General features: G+C 44.8%; 1 protein-coding gene across 7 annotated transcripts in view; it reads right to left on the bottom strand.

Annotated features, from left to right (window-relative positions):
- TSPAN18 (tetraspanin 18) overlaps nt 1-21989 on the bottom strand; it is a 207477-nt gene that overhangs the window by 121063 nt on the left and 64425 nt on the right. The window lies entirely within an intron of this gene.

Raw genomic sequence — 21989 nt, 5'->3', positions numbered from 1 at the left:
GCAGGGAGAATGCAGAACCCAATGGTTTTGCTAGTTAAGATTAATCATGTTACACTGCACGCTCAGTCACACTCTGGTGATATGCTTTCCTGGGACGTGCTCTCCTCCTGCTTGGGTCACCAATCAAAGGAGACCTTCAGACTGAACACCTCCTTCAGGGTTTTATTTAAACAAACAGCACATTTTTCAGGAAAAAAGGGAACATATCGAGGTGACATACAGATGATTTGCTTAGGTTTCAGGACACGTTTAAAAGACCCAACAAGACAGAGCCATGTACGCTCTAACACTTACCCTTCCAACCAGGCTCTTTGCTTTTTTTCCCCACCAGCCAGACTTGTCACATTCCCTAATATTTACTCCTTTATAGCTTTATTCTGTACCCCTCCTCAAAGTGAATTTGCACCCCGACTTCCTATATCCTCCAGTTGCACAGTAGATAAAACACTCTAAAGAGCTGCCGGACCAGCCACCTGCCAGAATGGTCTCAGCATTGCCCCGTCATATTCCTTGGAACTTCAGAGATAAAATCTTTTTTTTTAGGGAAACTAAAACTACCAGAAAAACAATGGCCCTATCTTACAAAGAACAAATTAATATCTAAATACCTTGTAGCAGTGCTGTAGTAGCCATGACATTTGTTTAGTAATATATTTTATTGGATTAAATGTACAATTGAGGAAGATATGTTAGACTAGCTTTTACACATAAAATGTCCTTCCTCATGTCAGACCTGAAAACACTACCATTAGCTGTATTTCAGTACAGTTCACCCCTCCTCCCATTAAATAGACCTCATTTAGTAAGTCTTTGAAGTTACTGATTAATGTTTTCCCATACCCTGAGACATCCTAGCACACAGTGGATTAGTGGTAAACCAACACACCTTTCTCTTGAAGCATCCCAAAGCATTTTTAGAAAGACTAAGAATTACATTTATTACCAGTTTCAGGATTGACCCTGCATGCACAAATTTATAAAAGTAGCCTTTTCTCACCTATGTAGACTTATTGGAGGAAACTGAACTGCTGCCATTAGCCAGGACTGTTTTATAAGCAGGAGTATTCAAGTTCAGATCCTTACTGTGCAAAACCCATACAAAACATATTTACTGCATGCACAGGGGAGAAAGCGGCAGCTGCTTAACATCCAGCAGCAATGCCATATAACAGTTTAAGTAAAAAAAAAAAAAAAAAATCCAATAACTGAGCCCCCAGGAGGAAATTAAGAAAACTGAATGCAATTACCTCCTGCACCAGGGGTTGGCAATGTTTTTGGGCAGAGTGCCAAATACACCCACAACCTCAACTTGTAAGATGTTGGTGTGCTAAGCGTGGATGGTGGGGAAGCTGCAAGGGGCCTGATCTTTGTTTCTGCAGTACAGCCTGGCCCCTTCCCCACCACCCATCCCGAGGTATGCATGCACCCGCTGCCAGCAACAAGCCAGACTGGGGCTCTGCAGATTCCAGTGCAGCTGCTTGCAGCCTCCCTCCCGGCCGCCTCCTGCTGCCTGCCAAGGAGCCCAGGCTGCTTACAGTGGCCGGCAGGTAAGTTACAAACAGCTGCACCAGGGTCCATGGAGCCCCAACCCCACTCGTTGCTGGCGGTGTGTGCACGTGCGCCTTGAGGTGGGGAAGGGTCTGAGGCGGCATTGCCACATCAAGGTTTGGGCATTTTGCAGCTTCCCCACCATCTGCCCCAAGGCACACATGACAAGCAAAATGCCTTCATGTCCCACACTCTGACATGCATGCTGGTGGTTGCCTACCCCTGTCCTACACCATGGCTAATACCCTCATGGTTGCAAATGCATCACAGCACCTCTTGTATCCACAAGTAGTTAGGATTTCTGCTTTAGACTTCCTCCAAAAGATGCACCTCCAGAACCAAACAAGAACATTCATTTAGTACTGAACTTTGGCCCTCCATAGATGTCTGCCCTCCCACAATGGCCCAGGCTCAACTTTGCTTAAGTTTTTCGGATCTGTCTGTCTGAGTACCACCAAAGTCCTGGTGCTGGCCAAAAGGCAAATTTTCTTCTCTGCTGAGAACTTCTAACCCTGACCCATCTTTCTATTGCTCTTGGTACATAATGTAGAAGTCATAAATTATTAATACTGCAATCTTTAAGGCTAGGGACAGAAATTACATATAAACCGGTAAAAGTGCTCAGAAACTAGTTCAAATCTGTAACACAACAAAAGTTCAGTGCACCGAACCACTTCAAACCACTTGCAGAATGGTCAAAACCTGTTTAAGATAAACTGGACAGATGTAGTATCAGGCTGAACTGATTTAGGTTAAATCAGTTTATTGAATTTGTGTCCCAGATCCCCTCCAGATTCAAGTTAACTCACAGTCCCCCAGCATCACAGGATACTTTGCACCTCCCTTGCAACCCCCACCCCTCACCCCTTGCAGGGTGGGTGGGTTAGACTTGACCCAAGCTGTCTTCTCCAGCCTAGCAGGGAAGCATGCTCTAGCATCCCTCAGCTTCTGGCCTGAGTCTCCGCAAGCATGTGGTTGCATTTCCAGAATCAAAAGTGAATGTCTGTTCAATTGCTTATCAGTTCAATCTACTAGACCAACCTGCAAAGATGGAATCAATTCAGCCTCCAGCTTTTTTTACTGTCTGTATTTAGCCTAACAGACCTGGTCAGTATGAAATAAAATGGGACTTAGTCTTGACCATCCCCCTTTTCCTGGCAACCCTTTGCTCCAACAATTATCAAAGAAACCATCCTTGTGATCATTCAGTGTGAATGAGCAGCTGGCAAGCATGGAACAGAAAGTTTGGGGGCTTACTAGTGGGAAAAGAAAAATAAGGAAGTAGTTGGTGTGCCGTGTTTGGCTGCAATGCCTGCTTGGTTAATGAGTCTACTACTGGCTCTGATCAGGTTTCTGCATAGTCTTAAAAGCTTTAAAAACTTCAAATAGGAATGTTTACTGTTTGTAAACAAGCAAAAATCAGTGATCTAGTTAAAAAATACATCCGAGAAATACACAACAGGTTTAAACACCAACAGCTTTTTTCCTCCCAATTAATTTATAGTGTGAATTTGAAGATGCTGATAATTTATTTCATGCCCCTCTTCATTCACCAACTCCCCATTGGTCTCTTTAAGACAGAAAAATGAATAATAAAAGTGCATGCATTCCTTTCATTAATGACTCTGAGCTCTCATTTCCTGCTCAGTATTTAAAACATCAAAAACAAGCTCACTAAGCCCCATCCTGCAGGGTGACCAATGCTTCTGTACAACCAAGCAAAGCTCTGCAGAGGCACCTAATGAATTTATTATTATTTATGATGTCGCACTTACCATCATAAATTCTTTTCAAAATGTGATAATCCCCTCCACATGATATTTAACTCCCCAGCAGGTTCTTTTGCAGACTGGTTAATAACCTTTTTTATTATGCAGACAGAGAATGATTAGCAGGAATTCCATGTAATCCCAGTTAGTTAGATTCTAGCTCTCCTGGTTTAGCCATTCTTTCTCTCATGGATCCCAGATAATGGCTGGGATAAACTCAATTTGACATCACTGCTAATATAAAACGAGTTAAAGGTTTATTTACATATTGGGTTCTCCCATCCTCACTTCACAATTCCAGAGGACTGGCCTTTCCGGTATTATAAACTAGTAGTAAAAAAAGAAGCAACATACTAGCATGCTCTTCTTCCTCTTAGGAAATTCCGCCTCAGCATATTTTTAAGAATCTAATTTTTATCCAGATTTTCCAGCTGGGATTATAGAACAAAAATCCAAGTGACTTCCTCTTAATTTATGTAGTATTTCATGGGCCTAACCTACAGTAAAAACCCGGATTCTTCTGCACTCTTAGGCCTTTGCACTCATCACTAAGTATGAGAGCAGTCTAAACAAGACTCCACATTCATAGGAGAAAGCTGTTCACAGAGGTGTCAGTTTTCTGTTGCTTTCCTGCCCAATATGGTGCACAAGAACACCTGGCTCTGCACAATCCCTGAATCCTCAGGGCAGCAATTTCCCATAATAAATCATAAAGGAAACTATCATTAACAACAGAATGAGCAAAAAAATAAATAAATTCTCAGCAGAGCTGATTGACCTATGCTGGACATCCAGGGAAATGCTGCCTTCACCTACTTCTTACATGACTTATTCTATGTGGATAACTTCAACAAGAAGTTTTTGTGCCTGGAACTTGTATTTCCAGGTGCAGGCAGTAAAGAGGGGGCTAATTCAACATAGTGAAGAAACAATGAAATGGATGAAGGGGGGAAAAACCCTGAAATTCTAGAATAAGAAGAGGATTCCAGAAATAGCAGCCACAAACCTGCTCTAAATTACAAACATGTGTGCAAAAGAAAAGCATGCAGCCAAAAACCACCTGCCACTTCATGAATAGCTACAGCTATCCCCTGCTCCCTACAATGGAAACAGCCCTCAGACACTTTTTGGATTCTATAATGTGTTTCTAAAATGAGACACAGGTGATAATAAAAACATAAAACACTCTGACCTGTTTAATTATCTGAAGGCAGATTTCCACTTCTCAGGACTGACACTTGCAGCCAGATTTGAGCAGGGAGTTAAGCTGTTTAGAGCAGGAAGGGTCAGAGGGTTGGTTCTACTATTCACATCTCAGTTTCCCCTTCTGCACTGAAAATGATGGAGTTCTTTGCAATTCCCTCCTTCTTTCTATATATTTCCACAGATGCAATTTATCAAAGGGATTAACATTGCAAGGCCTGCTGCATCAGATACACAGGAACCATCCCATGGCCAGACAATTTAGGGTCAGAAATGAGGCAAAAGCCAACTGCGCATTTCCACTGATACAGTGTACTGCTTCAGGTGAGTATTGGGAAAAGCCTTTAGCTGGTGTGAAAACCAGATAATTGTACATTGAAATGAACACATCTGTATTTGTGCAAGCTAGACAGATAGTTAAACTTGTGATCATTTGTGCCTCATATTATATGCTGAAATAAATGCCTGGTAATGATGATTTCTGTTCACAGAAGAATACACAGAGAATTACTGCAAGAATGTTTTTTTTCCCGCTGAGTCCCAATGAGAAAAGAAGATAGCAGTGGAGGCAGATTATAGGCGTGGTAATAGGAACTGGTGTTTTTACAGATATTTCCCCAAAGATCTTGCTTGCCCCAGTGTCAAACCTGCACATTTGTCACCCAAGGGTCAGGCAAACAATCGCCTTTTGTCTGCATGACCATCAGACTACTGAGGCTGACTGCCCAAGTCAACTCTAGCATTGACCAAATGGGCACATCTGCTGCTGCTGTATCTGAGCACAAGATTATTTCCTGATCCTCCTGACACCTTTCAGGAGCCACTGGAGTCTCCTACAGTAAGCTTAGCCTCATCTCATTGGCAAAGTTGCCCAACACATTTCTATATTTGCACATGAATATCTTGTATATGTAGGACTTTAAATAAGACATCAGTGCCGCTTCTATATCCACATCATTGGGACACAGAGCAAGACACCATCTTTACACCATGCTGGACTGAACTATGACCGCATTGCCTCAGAAACTTATCATTCCCCACCCCGTCCGGCACACACTGCAGGCTGAAAAAAATACCATGTAGCCACAGGGGCTAGGGACAGACATTCAAAAGTCTGAATTTCTCCAAGTTAGTCTAACCTGCCTAGGTTGAATCGGTTTGCAAGTGTACAGACATTCCCTCTGGACTGAGGAAATGCAGACACATGCATGTAGTGGCTCAGGCTAGAGGCTGGGGGGCACTAGAGCAGCCCTCTCTTGCCTTCCACAGTGCTGAGCCAAGGGGTCAGTGGCCAGCCACAGCAGGACACTCTGATTAGGGAGGGGTGTAAGCCCCCACCTTGCCTGTACCATCCCAGGCTTTTCCCCACTCGCTGCACAAGGGGCAGGAGTGTTGTCAGAACCCAGCCTCAGGCTAGCACTCTGAGGCAAAGGGCGGGGTGTGCAGTGCATGCCTCTGTTGATGATACTGAACCTTTCAATCTCCCTCTCCCTGCTTCTTCATACTGTCTGCTAACCTGATAGATGAGGGAGCTGATAACACGGCATTTATCAGACCATCAACAAAACAAAAGCCTCTCGTTAGTTCAAGCTCTTCTTAAACAGCTTTTTCCAAGGAAGGAATGGAGGGACATTACCAGCCGACCTGTTGATCAGCTCCAAAAAGCCCTAAGCAGACACTGTTCTGTCCGCCTGTCCCAATGAAATTGGAGACACACATACACAGGCACCTCTCAGCTTTAGCTAGCATACCACATGCCTAGGGTCCATGAGGCTGGGGTTCGTGCTGTGAGAGATGGGACAGAGGGAGGGGGGATCCCTGCTTGAGCTCCGGCCATGGACCAGAGGGGTGAGCCCTGTTGTCTGGAGCAGACAGCACAGCCCACCCCAGGGCTGCAAAGCATCTGGGATGCTGGGGGACTCTGGTTTAACTTAAGCCAGGAAGGGGTCTGGGATAGGCATTGCATAAACCAGTTTGATCCAAATCCATTAAGCCTACATTCAACCAGGTTCATCTTAAACCAGTTTCAGCCATTTTGAAACTGGTTTACGTGCACTGAACTTATGTTCTGTCACAGAGTTAAACCAGTTTCTGATCACTTAAACCTGTTTATGTGTAACGTTTGTCCCTACGTAGAGCAGTGCCTAATCGCACTGTGAAAGCATGCCTGGGACCTAAGGGCCCGAGAGAAGCACTGAGCATGTGCCAAAGTGCATCTACATGCCATTTCTTGGCATTTGGCACATGCAGAGAGTGCACACAAGCAAGTGGGCAGTGTGTACTTTCCTGACAGCATTCCATAGCACTCCCTGGCTTCAGGTAGACATGGCCTGAATTTGTGCCATGTTTGCCTGTTTGTTTGGAACCTCGGCCTTCCCCCCCTCAGCACATTACGTCCATCTCCATTGTGTCTGCAGAATGTTCAGTGTCACAGCTTGTAATTTCCCTCTGCTGACTTCACTAGAACAAGGCACTTAACTAAGTGCACTCACATAAGGGTTATGAGAACACATCTTGCAATATTGGTTGTGTCAGCCAGAGCCTGCTGCTCCCCAGTCAAATGCAATGTTGATAGTGCTGTCAGGATATAGAAAGGAGGAAAAGCAGCTGCATAACCTGCAGTCTGAGTCCCCTAGGAAAAGTCTGGGCACAATCCCAGTTTGGAGTTTCTGTGCAGCTCATAGTTGTTGGCAAAAACCTCACCATTCAAGCCCCTACTCTGCTGCCAGTGAACTCTATTGGTCACTTCCCAGGATGGAGAGGAGCAATGACTTCCCTGCTTCTTTTCAGACACACAGAACCATGGAGAAACTAGGACACAGCAGCCAAATACCACCTCTGCCACATGGCTCAGGGGCCAGTAACAATGAGAAACCTTGCACTGCCTCTACAATGCACATTGGAGCTAGACCGCTCTCAGTGGTGACAGATGACACAACAAGGAACAATGGTCTCAAAGTCCAGCAAGGGAAGATTAGGTTAGATATCAGGAAGAATTTTCTTCTAGTAACACACTGGCACGGGTTACCCAGAGAGATGGTGGAATCTCCTTCCTTGGTGGTTTTTAAGACCCAGCTAGACAAAGCTTTGGCTGGGATGACCTAGTTGGGGAGGGTCCTGCCTTGAACAGGGGGTTAGATTAGATGACCTCCTGAGGTCCCTTCCAACCCTAACTTTCTATGATTCTCTGATTCTTATTGAGACACTCTCAGACCAAGATTAACATGTCTGAGCTATCCATATTTCACTGCAGACTACAGCACACAGAAATGACTGGACAGGGCACCGTGTGTCAGGGTCCAGCACAGCCATATTTAAAGCTCTGATTCCACAGAGCACTTGCATGTTGGCTTAATTTTGACCACATTGGTCCCACCGACTTGAACAGGACTACTCAACTGCTTAAACCTAAGCATATGCTTACATGTTTGCTAAAGAGCCAGCCAACTTAGAATTCTAGTCACCAAATATACCTGGTGTAGGGGGATTGGGAGTAAGCAGGCCGAGGAACATGTCAGATGCAAACAAATGTACCTCATTTTCATATTAAAAATACAAATGCCCCACTATCTGGAGGCATTGAAGCTTAAAAAAACCATGGTCATTGATGCGAGCTAGAGCAGAAGTATCCTATACAGGGAAAAAAATATTCTCAAGCAGTCCCAGCAACAGGAGAATGCACAGAAAATAAGCATTTTATTTTCCCCTTGTTATAGCAGCAGAGAAAACTAAAGCTCAGCTGAGCTGCATAGCATATTGAAAGTCAGGGAGGTAGAAAGGATATTATGCATCAGAATTTAAATTATGTAAAAAGAATGTAAAATTATGCACATACATAGAAAAAAAATCCAACTCCCCTGATTGGGGCTGACATTAGCTCCCCAGCATGTGTCTGTATGCATGCATGTGAATTCCCTCCATTTCCTTTTCAGGGTTTCAGTGAAGTTCAGAATATAAATAAAATTGAAATGACTTTATTGGTAGACAGAAAAAAAAAAACCCTGAAGTCCTTCCACAGGAAAAATAACTTTTAGGCTGATTAGGAGACAACACAAGGGGTAGATGACTTAACACTTCCCTTTCTAATGTTTATGATGGCATTTGCTTTTGTAGAGTTATTCCTGAATTACAATGGTGTAAGAGGTGAATACAGCCACTAAGTTCAATGCCAGCACAAATTCAGAAGAATTTTTGTTGAAGTGCAGCTCATCGTGTTATCTGGAATCAAATAGAAAGCCAACAATTTACAGGAAAGAGTCTCAAGTAAGACACTCCATGCCAGGGTATCCTGTTCATATTCCTTTCACCCACCACATATTGCCAACGTCTAACTCGGTGTAAACTTTACCAGAGCTTTTTACTGTTTTCAAACAGAAAAGCCCAGATACTGGCAGGAGATAAAATCGAATAACTGAGCCAACTATCCTGAAAAGAAAACCTACTTTTTATCCTCATAAAACCTGGAGACCTTTAAATCTTCACCAGCAGCAGTAAGTGTCTTTCTGAAAAAGTTTATGACTCTGGGTTAGCAGTATAACAATAAGTAACAGGAGCCTCTGAGGCAGTCTCTCTTTCTGTTTGCAGAAGGAAAGATAGAGATTAGATTTGTCAAACAGGAGATAAGAATTTAACAGCTGGATAAAGTGAGACATGCCAAACAATTTAGATGTACCAGTGAACTGTTTGCTAAACTAACAAAGTATGATAAATGCTGACACTAACTCGATTAGTTACAATGATGTCAGGGGGTTGCAAAGCACTAACCACTACAGCATTGTCATCGATGACCGTTCTTAAACTATAGAAATTATTCCCCTGAGAAGAAACCCAAGTTGAGGTGGTCTCTAAACTGAAATCCATGAATCATGACCCTCATTGGGTGGGGGGAGTGGGAGGCACCAGTTTCACTGAATTCAAAGCCTTTGTCCCAGCCTTACTCTTTTCAAAGTCTCTGCAGGGATCTTACCAGCGTGATAGTCATTGCAGTCAGTAAGGGCCAAGCAGCTGGCTCTACAGACCAATTCTGAACATGCACTTCTGCATTTTCAGGAAATGAATGTTCTTCAAAGCCCTCTACAAGCCTACAAGAGCTCCAGAAGTAAAGAAGACATCAACTTGGTAATGTCTCTTCTTCAGTTTACTCATTTCTTCCCTGAATAATGCCAAACAGAGCTGTCGGGAGAATACAAGTCACACATATGCATACACAGATGCCACAACTACATATTCTCCTACACCCATACACACAGGCACCCATAAACATCTTCAGTACAGCCTTCCCACTTTTAATGGCTTCATTCTTCTGCTTGCAAGGGTGAAATTCACCCCCTGTGCAGAGGGCAGTCTGGGGTCTGTATACCACTTAAGTCCCACTTAAGCCATATGGGCTTAATCCAAAGATCAACGGTTTTGTGAAATGGAGAAGTCTCAGTTTTCATCAGATTCATAAAACCGTAGATTGGGAAAATATCCTAGCGTCTCAGTTGCACGATGCCATATGACATTTAATAATGGCAAAGACAACAAAGGTAGGTTAGGCTAGGCTATTTCTCAGTCTTCTTTGCTTTGATGTATGTGGCTTCAATAATAAACTAATTTGCCACTCTACTCCTCATCCTGTGGCCCCATCCAGAAGGAATATCAGATCCTTTTTCCTATTATTTCTACTCTTCCAAAGCATCCTTTATTTATGTCATAGATCATATCAGCCCAGCATCTTTCAACGTGTTTAACTTGCGGCTCAGGACCATAGCAACATGAAAACAATTTATATCACTTCAGCAGTAAAAATTCACACACACACCTTTGTAAACAATTTTGGCCAGGGAAATCTCTGGGGAAGTCACTTACTTGACAAAATCTTTTTGAAAATGATTCAAATTTTATGTTACTGGAACTTGTAGAATAAAATATACTTCCTGTCATTTTTCATTAAGCAAAAATTACAAAATGCCTCAGTTAATGCAAAACTAGGAATTTAAGTAGTAAAAGGCTAGGATGTTTTTTAACCAAAGAACCAAGTGTATGAAAATGATTTTACTGCAAGCATTGCTAGCTCCACTATTCTTTGAAAAAATCCTGGATGCTTATATATCAGCACAGATTTGCATACAAATACAATGCTTTTCCATGGCCTGTGCTGAGCCAGCATGTGAATCCTGGAGCAAAAGTTCTTTTTTGCTCTATTTTGGTTTCTTATGCAGAGCTATCCTGCTGTAGTACCTGAGTATCTTTTAAAGAATTTATCCATGCAATGCTTCATTGAGGTAAGGAAATACTGTATTTTATGGAGAGTCTCTAAGAGCCTCAGTTCCCCAAGGGAAGATTAAAAAAAGCATGCCTGATGTGCAGCTTGCACAGACATTAAGGCTAGGGACAGAAGTTACACATAAACCAGTTTAAGTGATCAGAAACAGGTTAAAACATGTAACAGAATAGGGCTAGGGACAGAGATTACACAAAAACCGGTGTAAGTGATCAGAAATTGGTTTAAACCTGTAACAGAACAGATGTTTAGTGCACATAAACCAGTCTGAAAATGGCTGAAACTGGTTTGAGATAAACCTGGTTGAATGCAGGTTCAGACTTAACTGATTTGGCTCAAACTGGTTTATGCAATGTCTGTCCCAGACCACTTGCTGGTTTAAGTTAAATCAGAGTTCCCCAGCATCCCGGCATGCTCTCTGGGCTGGTCAGGGCTGTCTGCTTCCCAGCAGAGCTGGCCCCTCTCCTCTGCTCCCTGACTGGAGCTGGGCACAGTCTTGCAGGCACAGCAGAATCTGCTGGGTTCCCTGTGCCCCACCTCTGCCCTCACCACTCACTGCTTAAGTGGAGATCCCTTCCTCCTCTCTGCCACAGCAGGGACCGTAACCAGCATGTGGTATGCTAGCTAATGCGGAGAGGTGTCTGTGTGTGTCTCCGTCTCCAATTTCACTGGGATAGGCAGACAGAACAGTGACTGCTTAGGGCTTTTGGAGCTAATCAGCAGGTCAATCCATAAGCTGTTTAAGAAATTTGAAGTAATGTGCAGAAAGGCTATTATTTTGCTAATCAGGTGATAAAGACTGTTATCAGCCCTCCAGCTGGCTTGCTCACCTATCAGTCTGCTGCAGACAGTATGACAAAGCAGGGAGGTTGAAAAGCTCCGTATCATCAACAGATGAATGCACCGCATGCACACCCTTGCCTCAGAGTGCTAGTCTGGGGCTGAGGGCTGGCAACAGTCCCGCCCCTTGAGCAGCCAGTGGGAAAAAGCCTGGGACCCTGCAGGCAGACATCCCTAATGAGACAGTCCTGATGGGGCCTGGCCACGCCCGTCTCAGCTCAGCTCCCTACAGAAGGGAAGGGAGGGCTGCTCTAGAACCCCCTGGCTTGTAGCCTGAGCCACTGCAAGAATGTGCCTGAATTTCCTCAGTCCAGAGATAATCTGTCCAGTTTCAAACCAGTTCAACCTAGATATGTTAGACTAATCTGCAAAAATTGAATCAATTCAGGCTCAGGCTTTTTAAGCATCTGTCCCTAGCCCGGAGGTTCAGTGCACTTAAACCACTTTCAAAATGGCTGAAACTGGTTTAAGATAAGCCTGGATGGATGTAGTATCAGACTTGACTGATTTAATTCAAATCGGTTTCTTGAATTTCTGTCCCAGATGCCCTCCACATTCAGGTTAACTCACAGTTCTCCAGTATCGCAAGATGTTTTTTATCTCCTCCATGAGCCCCACACCCTCCCCCCACAGGGTGGGCAGGCTAGCCTTGGCCCAAGCTGTCTGCTTCAAACAAGCAGGAATGTGTGCTCTAGCACCCCCAGCTTCTGGCCCAAGCCACTGCAGGCATGTGGCTGCATTTCCAGAATCAAAAGTGAATATCTGTTTACTTGCTTGTCAGTTCAATCAACACAGTTTAAATAAACCTGCAAAGATTGAATCAATTCAGCTTTGGGCTTTTTGACTGTCTGTATTTAGCCTGAGACTGAACGAGCCATAGAAATTCTTCCCAGCCACACAGTGGCATAAGACTCCACAGGCACCTAAGTTTTCACCGGTAAAATGATTATGAGGATGTTACACAGTACAGTGCAGGAATACTCCAAGCTTGGTCTATATCAGGGGTCAGCAACCCCCAGCACACATGCTGAGCATAGCACATGTGCTGAGAATGGCACGGGAGGCCATTTTCCTCAGCACGCATTGGGTCCAGGGTGAGGAGGCATTAGCTATTTGTAGCCTCCCGGCTGCAGCCAGCCCCGGCTCTGGGTAGCTGCTGCCAGCCAGGAGTCCGGGCTACTCCCAGCAGGTGACTGGGAGGCTGCAAGCCCTGCTAGGGCAGCCTGGGCACCATGGCTGGCAACAGCTACCCCAGAGCCTGGGCTGGCTGCAGCCAGAAGGCGACAAACAGTTGCTGTCTCCCTGCCCCAGCCCCAACAGGTGCAGTGCTGGCACCCAGGGCCGGGAGACAACTGGGGGTGGGAGGCAGCAGCTGTTTGTAGCCTCCCAGCTGCAGCTGGCCCAGGTTCTGGGTAGCTGCTAATAGTCACGGAGCCCCGGCTGCTCCCAGGGGGCAGTTGGGAGGATTGTAGCCCTGCTGCAAGCAGCCCAGGCTCCATGGGTATCAGCAGCTACCCAGAACCTGGGTCCGTTGCAGCCCAGAGGCTGAAAACAGCTGCTGCCTCCCAGCCCCCGCCCTCCGTCCTGTTCCCAGCTGGCTCGTAGCCCAGACCTGGCCCTGGGCTCCAGGGAGGCAGCAGATACTGGTGATACTCTGTGCTGTGCTTCCCTCACCACTGCTTCTGCAAAGCAGCATATGGGACCCGGCACGGCAGGACACAGTGGGGGGCGCAAAAAGATGCCTGCCGCTCTAAGCTCCTCACTGTTCTGGCCACACTTCCCCTGCAGGTAGGAGCAGCAGAGAGTGGCACAACCCTGCATGCTGCCCATGCTGCTCTCGTGCACACAGGGGAAGTATGACCTGACAGCGCGGAGCTTGCAGCAGCAGGCAGCTTAGCTTCCCTGTGTGGCCCTTCTGTGTGCTGCCACTCTGGGTCACACACACTGTGCTCTTGAGGGCCCAGGGGAGGGCAGCAGGGCTGGCAGCCTTCTCTTGGGAGGGGAGAGTCCTGGATTCTGGGTCCTATACTCCAGGTACCAAAAATGCATTTTGCACTCAAGAAACATCAGATAAAATGCATAAATAGTGATGGGAGCAGTGAACAGAACCAAGGCTTTTGTGTTCCCAAGTGAGTGGTTTTGAATAAAAATGGCTATGAGTGATGTGCTTTACACTGAATTCAATACTGTTGTGCATTAGGTGTGCTCAGAGCATGCTTAACAGATCAGGCTCCTCATGGAAACAGAAACAGGGAGGCCTAGTTTGTGAATCCCAAACAGCCTGAAGCAGAAGACAGGTCCCAAGACTCTCAGCCCTGACACAAGAGTGGAGCATTTGGGCATGCAAAGACATAGAACTTCAGCACCTAAGTAACTCTGCAAGTCGAATTTGAGGTACCTACAGACCCACAGGTGCCTACGCAGTTAGATGGGGGTCTGTAGCAGGGCTGCCAACGTGAAACATTTTTTTTTAACTGATAATTTGCAGACTTAATACTGACAATCATTTTCTTTACTGACATATGTTTTACATGATGTAAATGTAATCCTTCTGCCAGGGCTTTGACAAGCCTGGGTTTCAAAGTCAGAGGTTTAACACCACCCATACTAAAAATATTTAGTTGTCAGTAAGACATTTGCAGATTCTTGGGTTGACAACACAGCTTGACTGCAACAATGGTTTTACACAGTGCTGCTCCCATCCCAGGGGTCCCCAACGCCCTCCATACTTTAGCATCCTCCACTCAACCCCACACCATGCTGCCTCACAAAAACCCACCCCCAGCCTTACCCCTGCTTTGCTCCCCCATCCCAGCATAGATCTCCAGAGAAGGACTACTGTCTGCTTATCTGTGAGGTAAGCAGTGTTACAAGCAAATACAATGCAGCAGCAGGAGCTGCTGGGGGTGGGGGAGGGAGCTACAGAGATTCCTTTGAAGCACAAAGTCTTGACAAGAGCCCCCTTTAGGGTGCTGCACTCCCACTTGGGGCCTTGTTACACCTTGTGCTGTGAGCTGTACAAATGTTGATCAGTGTTAGTGGTAGCTCGAGTTTGGAGCAATCACATATTCAGGCCAGCATGAGGCCTGAAGGACCAAAAGGTAAGAAACCCAAACCTCCCATTCCAGATGCCACCCCCCCCACCCCCAAGTCTCCTCCACAGCCCCACCTACTTGTAGCCACCTGGCTGGCTGCCCCAGGGAAGCAGGCAGGAAAGGGTTGAGCCTGCTGCTCTCTGGGCAGGCTCAGCCTGGAGAAGAGCAGCAGCAACTGCAGCCTTGCAGGCAGGTTAACCCTTCCATGACTGCTCCTCAGGACAGACAATGTGGAAAGCCACAAGGGGGAGGGAGGGGAGGCAGTGAGCAGAATCTGGTGTGCTGGGGGGGGAGGGGACAGTGAGCCCATTCCAGGCCAGTGGGGGAGGTGGGGCAGGTGAGATGTTTAGCCTGTATAGCCTAGAGTGGCTATACCTTAGTGCAACACAAGCTAGGTAGCACAGATCAGAGACAATCCTGCACTGGAATGATGTAACTTTGAGCATAACAAGTGCTTAAAACCAGTTTCAGGTGTTATGTGCAAACAATCCAGGCGTTGGGAGTTCCAGGAGCTGCCCAAAATTAACATGCAACAAGGGCCTCAGACTCCAGGTGATATTGCTCTGCTCTGTCTATCCTTCAACACTATCTCCAGCTTCTTTTCAGTGATAAAATTTCAATCAAACGTCAATTCAAACTTGCTTGGGGGAGGTTGTTGGTTTTGTTTTTTGGGGAGTTTTTACAGAATTTTTACAGATAAATGTTTTCAAGCTTATTCTTTATGGAATGTCCATACATTTACAGACAGTTAGCAACCCTTTTCTGTAGATCACTCACCTGAACTTCAACACCCACCTATGTGTTTTTCTGGTTCTTGCCATACATAAGTGATCACCCCAGAGTTACACAGGAGTTCTTTGGCAAAGTGAGGAACTGAACCAGCATCTCTCATGGTATAAGCTACAGTAATAGCCAGTGGGTGATAATGCATTCTCTCTTTTATTCTCCCATAAGTACAAGGCTTCTATACATTGGAGGAGATGTGAAAAGAGACATTTCTATTTTGAAGTCTTCATGTGACTGTCCTTGGGTTTATGAACCTGCATACTGAGGGCAGAATATCCTCAGCAGAATGTTCTCAACCCTGGAGCTCCATCTCCTTCCCCACCCCAAACAGTTTCCTGTCACTGATTGCTCATTCTTTGCTTATTACAAGCTCTACCCTTCGCAAAAAAAGTAAATATAGGTAAAACAGATTCTTCCCGAAAGAGCTTATGGTCAAAGCTCATTGGTACTAGACTCCTAATAAGCACAACACCCAGTAGTACATACAGATAGACATGGATAACAGGATTCACTGGGACAGCCAAAGGAAAGCGAACTTACAAGTGTGTCTTGTCCTTTTTCTGAACAGTAGGAATGAGCATTGGCTGAGTGGGGGCAGATGGTGTACCTTAGCTACCACTGATTTAACTGACTTTTCATTTTGATCTCATTGTTGCTGTAATGCACTTACTGGCTGTCTGATGGGCATATTGTATATACAGAAAAAGAAACAAGTAGGAAATATTAGTAACTGAAAGCTGGTAACTTGAATTATCTAGGGAGAAGCAGTTCAAAGACCCAAATAATTCATCACACAGAGGAAAAGAAAAAAAAATCAAAACAAACAAGCCTTGCAACAACGACGATTCAGCAAGTTATCAATAAAAATACAGGGCTGCTAACTCTAGAATACCAACCTTCTGCAATAGTATGAGTTGAGACATAATTAGAGCAGAGCATAACGCTGTCTGGCTGCACATTCTCACCACAAACCCTGGAATATTGATTTTAACTCACGCTGGCAAAGACAGAAGCAGGGAAGTTTCTTTTACCTGCTCATTAAAGGGCCAGGGCAAAGCTTATGCAGCACTTAAGTTCCACGTCAGCCCACAAGACATCATTAATGTTATAGATTGTTATTTTATTTTATTCTCTGGGAGGCCAAGTTCTGATTCAGACAGCGGTTGAGAATTCATGAACCAGGAATGGTTGGAACAGGTCCATGAGCAGCTTTATTTCAGACACAAGGGTTTTCCAGGATTGGGCGACCAGATGTTGGTAGGCATGAAGCAGGTGGGTTAGTTTTGCTTGGAACAGGTTCAAAAAAGACATTACCTCATGGCACATACAGAACCCTGCAATATGGCAAGAATCTATACTAGCTTAATGAGAGAAATCAGAGACTGGAATGGCATGAATTTGGAGATTCATATTAGGCAACACGCTGTTCAGTGACAGCTCTCAGAACAGATAGCAATGAATTCCAGGCTGTGGGATGAGAATTACAGCTGATCTTACTTTCCCATGAAATACTACTTAGTTAACATGGGGTTAGAGCCTGGAGTAAGGTGGCTATAGGGCAGGGGTGGGCAAAATGGCAGATCTGGCCAGAGGCCAGACTCCATTTCCCAGCAGCCCCTGCCCACATTGCTGTGGCCAGTTTCCAGGGAGACCACAGAAGCAGCAGGGCCAGGACAGCAGGGGGCCAGGGTTTCCATGGAGACTGGCCCCAGCAGCGCTGACAGGGCACGCAGCTGGGAGAGGAGGTGGTCCAGCATGGTCCATGCCCCCAAGGCAGTGGATCACAGCTCTGCCCCAGCTCCGGACCATGCTGCCACCACTGCAAGATCCCAACCCTGCAGCAACTCCCATCCAGCTGCAGACCCCACCAGTGCTACTGTGGCCAGTTTCCATGGAAACCCTCGCCCCATGCTGTCATGGCACCAATCCTCTGGTCTCCATGGAAACTGGCCACAGTGGTGCATGCAGGAGCTGCTGGGAAACAGCATCCACCACGGGCCAGACTGGCCCGTGGGCTGGACTCGGCCTGCCCCTGCTATACAAGCTCTCTTACTGACATTTACTTTTTGTAAAATGTAGAGCTTATAATTACCATATAGAAATATTAGACATAAAACGGAGTAGCCCAGGTTTACAGAGACATAAAGCTACCAACTATTTTCAAAAGCATTTGATAGCAAAATTCACACTCGTGTACAGAACAAGCCCAAAGCAAAGTGCATGGCTTCAGTGAGACTGACTCTCAACAGAAACTGAATACATTTCACCCCATCAGAAGAAAGTTAACCATCTCAGAAGTAATCAATATGTCATCACATATTGGGATCTAGACCCCACTTCATGTCATTTAAAACACTGCTAGATTGGTCATTAAAATTCATCCACAAATGTAAATATCTACCTGTGCCCACTGAGACAAGTCACTTCCTTGAGGTATCATCAGAGGGTCAAATACCACTATGGCTTATCCCTTACCCCAGGTATAGAGTTTGTCTCACTTCAGGCTTTTAGCTTTACTTACATCATATAATTGTTGTCATTAGCACCTCCTGGACACAAAGGAAACTGTTATAGAGATTCTGAACAAGGTACTTTAAAAAAAATGAACAGAACAACTCCATAGTCACTGTCCTCTTCAGTGTCAGATTTCTCTCATAGGACTTTTATTTAATCAATCTATGGAGATTAAAGGATAATTTGAAATAAGAATTGTTGCTAATTACAGAAGTCCCAAAGGTTGGGAAAATATTTTGGCTATTTGGGGATATATCTGCACCCACCAGTTTGAATTGTAATGGGTTTCTCCCTTTTGATCTTCATCAAATCTCATGTGTGTTGTACTGTTATGAGAAAGGAACAATTGTTCATATCTTTACTCTACCACAGACTCTCTGAGTTACTTAAGACAAGTCACATAGCCTCTCTGGCACCCAGTGACCTGCCTGAGGATAAGCTGCACTTCCTTAAGTGTGATACAGTCAGCAATGTGTAAATAATTGTAATTTTGATATGTCAACCAATCAAAACAATAAGCAAATAAAAAGTGACTTGAACCATATTTGAAATGTTTCATATTTTTCCCCAACTAAAAACAAAAACCTCTGAAGAGTTTCCATTTCATCTGACCCCCCCAAAATGTTCAACTTTCAAGCACCTCCAAGAAAAGCAGAGGAGGAGAAGGTGGGGAAGAGAAATGGGGAGTGGTGATGGCTGGATTTTTATCCAGGAGCTCACTGGGAGAAAAGAACCCAGCCCAGACCTCGCACATTCAAAGTGAATCCTCTAGCCACTGAGCTTTGGGGTAAAAAAGGAGTAATGGCCATTACAGGCAGGGTTGTAGATGCAGCCCCTATTTTTTTTCCTGCCAAAACTATTGAATCAATTCAACCCAAATTTACAAATAACTTTAGAATGACTGAGGCCAGAATTTTGGTGAAATATTTGCTGGAAAAAGTATCAGCCAGTTCTACCTGTTAGGACATATTTACTAAAGATTGTGAAGACCTCAAATACTATGGTCATGGGGACAATAAAAGTACATTAGACAGACAGTGGGATTCAAAAGATCTCAATCAGGACTTTGACTCCATCATGCAAAGTACAGAACACACCTCTGGGTAGATACACTCCAAAATCTCTGCTCGAGAGCCTGCAATGTGGCAGTCAGAACAAACACCTCCCTTCCAAGCATGTTGTTCAGGGACTGTCCATGTTGGATTTCTTTCACCTGCCTCAAGTGTCTGCTAATGAACACCCTCATAGATACTACTCCTGACTAGATGGAAAATTGATCTGATCCAAGATGATACTTTTAGGTACCCACAAATAATTTTCAAAGGTTATCAAAAGGCTTTTCCATAAGACATCAGCAGTTAAAAATGGAAAACACCGCTATTCTCTACATCGGGGTAGGCAACATTTCTTTGGCTGGAGTGCTGAAAAAACCATGCCTACCTTGGAAGGTGCCGGAGTGCCGATATGCTGGAGCCTGGAGCAGCTGTTTGCAGCCTTCTGGCTGCAGCCAGCCCACGGGGCCCAGTCTGCTTGCACCAGGGCTTGCAACCTCCCAGCTGCCTGCTGGGAGCACCCTAGGCTCCGTGGCTGGCAGCAGCTGCTTAGAGCCCGGGCTGGCAGTGGTGTGCGAAGCAAAATGGCCTTGTGTGTCATGCTCAGCACGCATGCCGGGGGTTGCTGACCCCTGCTCTACATTATACTTTCTAACGCTTTGTCCACTCTAGAAGACGAGGAGGATTCAAAGGCACCAATAAAGTGTCATGTGTTTGGATAACTTAGCAAAAAAGACACAGGTACAGGGAGGTAGAAAACATAAAATTTTGCTTTTTATGGACTTAACCAAGTATCGAACAAGCTTTTTGTGTTCTTTACCTCTCTGCTTGGTTCAGAGATTTTGAAATCCCCAGAAAAAGAATGAATAAGAGAGATATGGATATATAAGCAGAATGAATGAGCACAGCCTGAAGCCTGGGAAAAATTCTATGATGCCAGGGCGCACAAGGTAATTGCCTCACGCAGAGATAAGGGTTGAGAAAGCCTGAGTTTTACTAGGAAAGGGGCATACATGTACCTCTCCTTTTCTGCTTTTGAACTCTACACTCTAACTTGATAAATACCTTTTACTTGATGTAGACCTCTCTCTTGACTGATAATGTCTTCTTCAAAGCTCCCTGTTAGCACTTGTTCCTGAACTATATTATAATGATATCATAGTCCTATTGCTGGGACATTAGCCAAGGGCATTTTGACTTTATTCCTTTTCCCCTTAAGATTACTATCTGTCTTATACTCCTCTAAGGATGGTAATGGTACCCCATAGGGGATAAACCAAAAAAAAAATGCAGAGGCAATAAACACTGCTGTAATAACATTTATTTTAAGTCGGATTTTCTGGTGACACACGGTAGTGTTGGAAAATAATAAAAAATGTCAAAACATTTTCCATAACAAACTCCTACACATGGAGTGTTTACAAGACACCAGCACAGTTTCATGTCTGACTGGTACATTAGCTCCTATCAAAAGATTCCCCAATTGCTACCATACAATTTTCAATGGGAGTCTGGTTTGCTGTCCAAGGCTAAGATATTTCTTGTCCTTACTATTATTCTGTCCACTAACTACGAGCCCACACACTGTCCATGATCTCAGAAGTGGCTATATTTTAGAAGTGAGGTGAGTTCTCACATTAGGGGCAAACAATGATCCTCAGAGATCTTCCAGTGCTATAACAACAGCAGAAAAAGGCATGGTACCTGTACAAATGCATAAAACCTCCGGGGATGTGAACAAGATGAAGCTCAGAGGCAGAACTCTCATAGGTCAACAAAGTTCTGCCCCACTCACACCAGCTGCACTGCAAAATGATAGGTGTGCATGCTTGCCCCTGCTGCACACTCAGACACTAATATTATTTTGGAGGTGAAAGACACAACAGAAAAAACAATCAGACAGGAGGCCTCTCTAAATTCTCCAGATACTGAAGTTCAGTCTATCAGCCCCTAAAACCAGACAGGCTGCATTGTCACAAGCCCTGGTTTGGAATACATGCTCTGGAAGGGGTTTCAGACAGCCCTTTGTTACTGACCTGTATTCACTGCCTTAATGAAGCTTTTTTCTCTGGGTTTATAAAAAGAGAAAAGGGGGTGGGGGGGGGACAAGAAAAAACAATGAGGTAAGACGCCTGTTCTCTCTCCCTTAATAACACTCACTAATTAAAACACAAAGCAGCCGGGGCTGTGGGATTAGTGGACATGGCTTCCTCTTTTCAAGTCTCGCCTGCTGACAGATCGCCTCATTCCTTCCCTGCTCTTGAACCTTTCAAAAAAATACGGTTTGCTTATCTTACAGTGTGGGGTTGCTGTGGAAACTGCATCCCCCTGTGAGATGCTCTGTCATAACATTTCAGCACTGTAAGGAAGGCTTAAAGACACAGCATCCTCTGCTCTGGGGGCCTCTGAGCTACAGTCAGAGTCTTTGCAGATGGGCAGTTGTCAAAACCACTAAAAGTTGGGGGGCAGCAAGAAAGAAAGATTCAGCTGCCCAATTATTTGCAGAAATCCACTGCTTGTGTTATTGATGGATAGTGACCAGCCTGCACTTCAATTTGCTTTCTTAAGCTGCATTTTTCTTTCGAGATGCAGAGGCCTTACAGATTATTTATAAAGGCAAAAGTACTGACATCAGAATATATCCCAGTTGATCTCTAATGGGTTAGTGCAAAGCATCTTCAAGTTTAATGTCAGATTTGCCTTTCAGTCCTGGTTCCACAACCCTGTAACAAGGAAGGGGAGGAAAAAAGTAGCAAGTGCAATAATTACTCATAATGGGAACAGGCCTCCTATAGCCTGCTCCTTAATTACAGGGATGGCTTCCAGGCTGTAATCACTAGGGGTCCAGATGGAAGTTCTCCAACCTCTTTGAGGGACAGAATGTGTCAGTTATTAATTAAACATATGAGGCAATTAG

Source organism: Crocodylus siamensis, chromosome 2 (assembly GCF_052110815.1).
Source record: "Crocodylus siamensis isolate JL-2025a chromosome 2, ASM5211081v1, whole genome shotgun sequence".
In the NCBI taxonomy this organism is placed as follows: domain Eukaryota; kingdom Metazoa; phylum Chordata; order Crocodylia; family Crocodylidae; genus Crocodylus; species Crocodylus siamensis.
The sequence above is the reverse complement of the archived record's forward strand: the minus strand, read 5'-3'. Positions and strand labels throughout refer to the sequence as shown.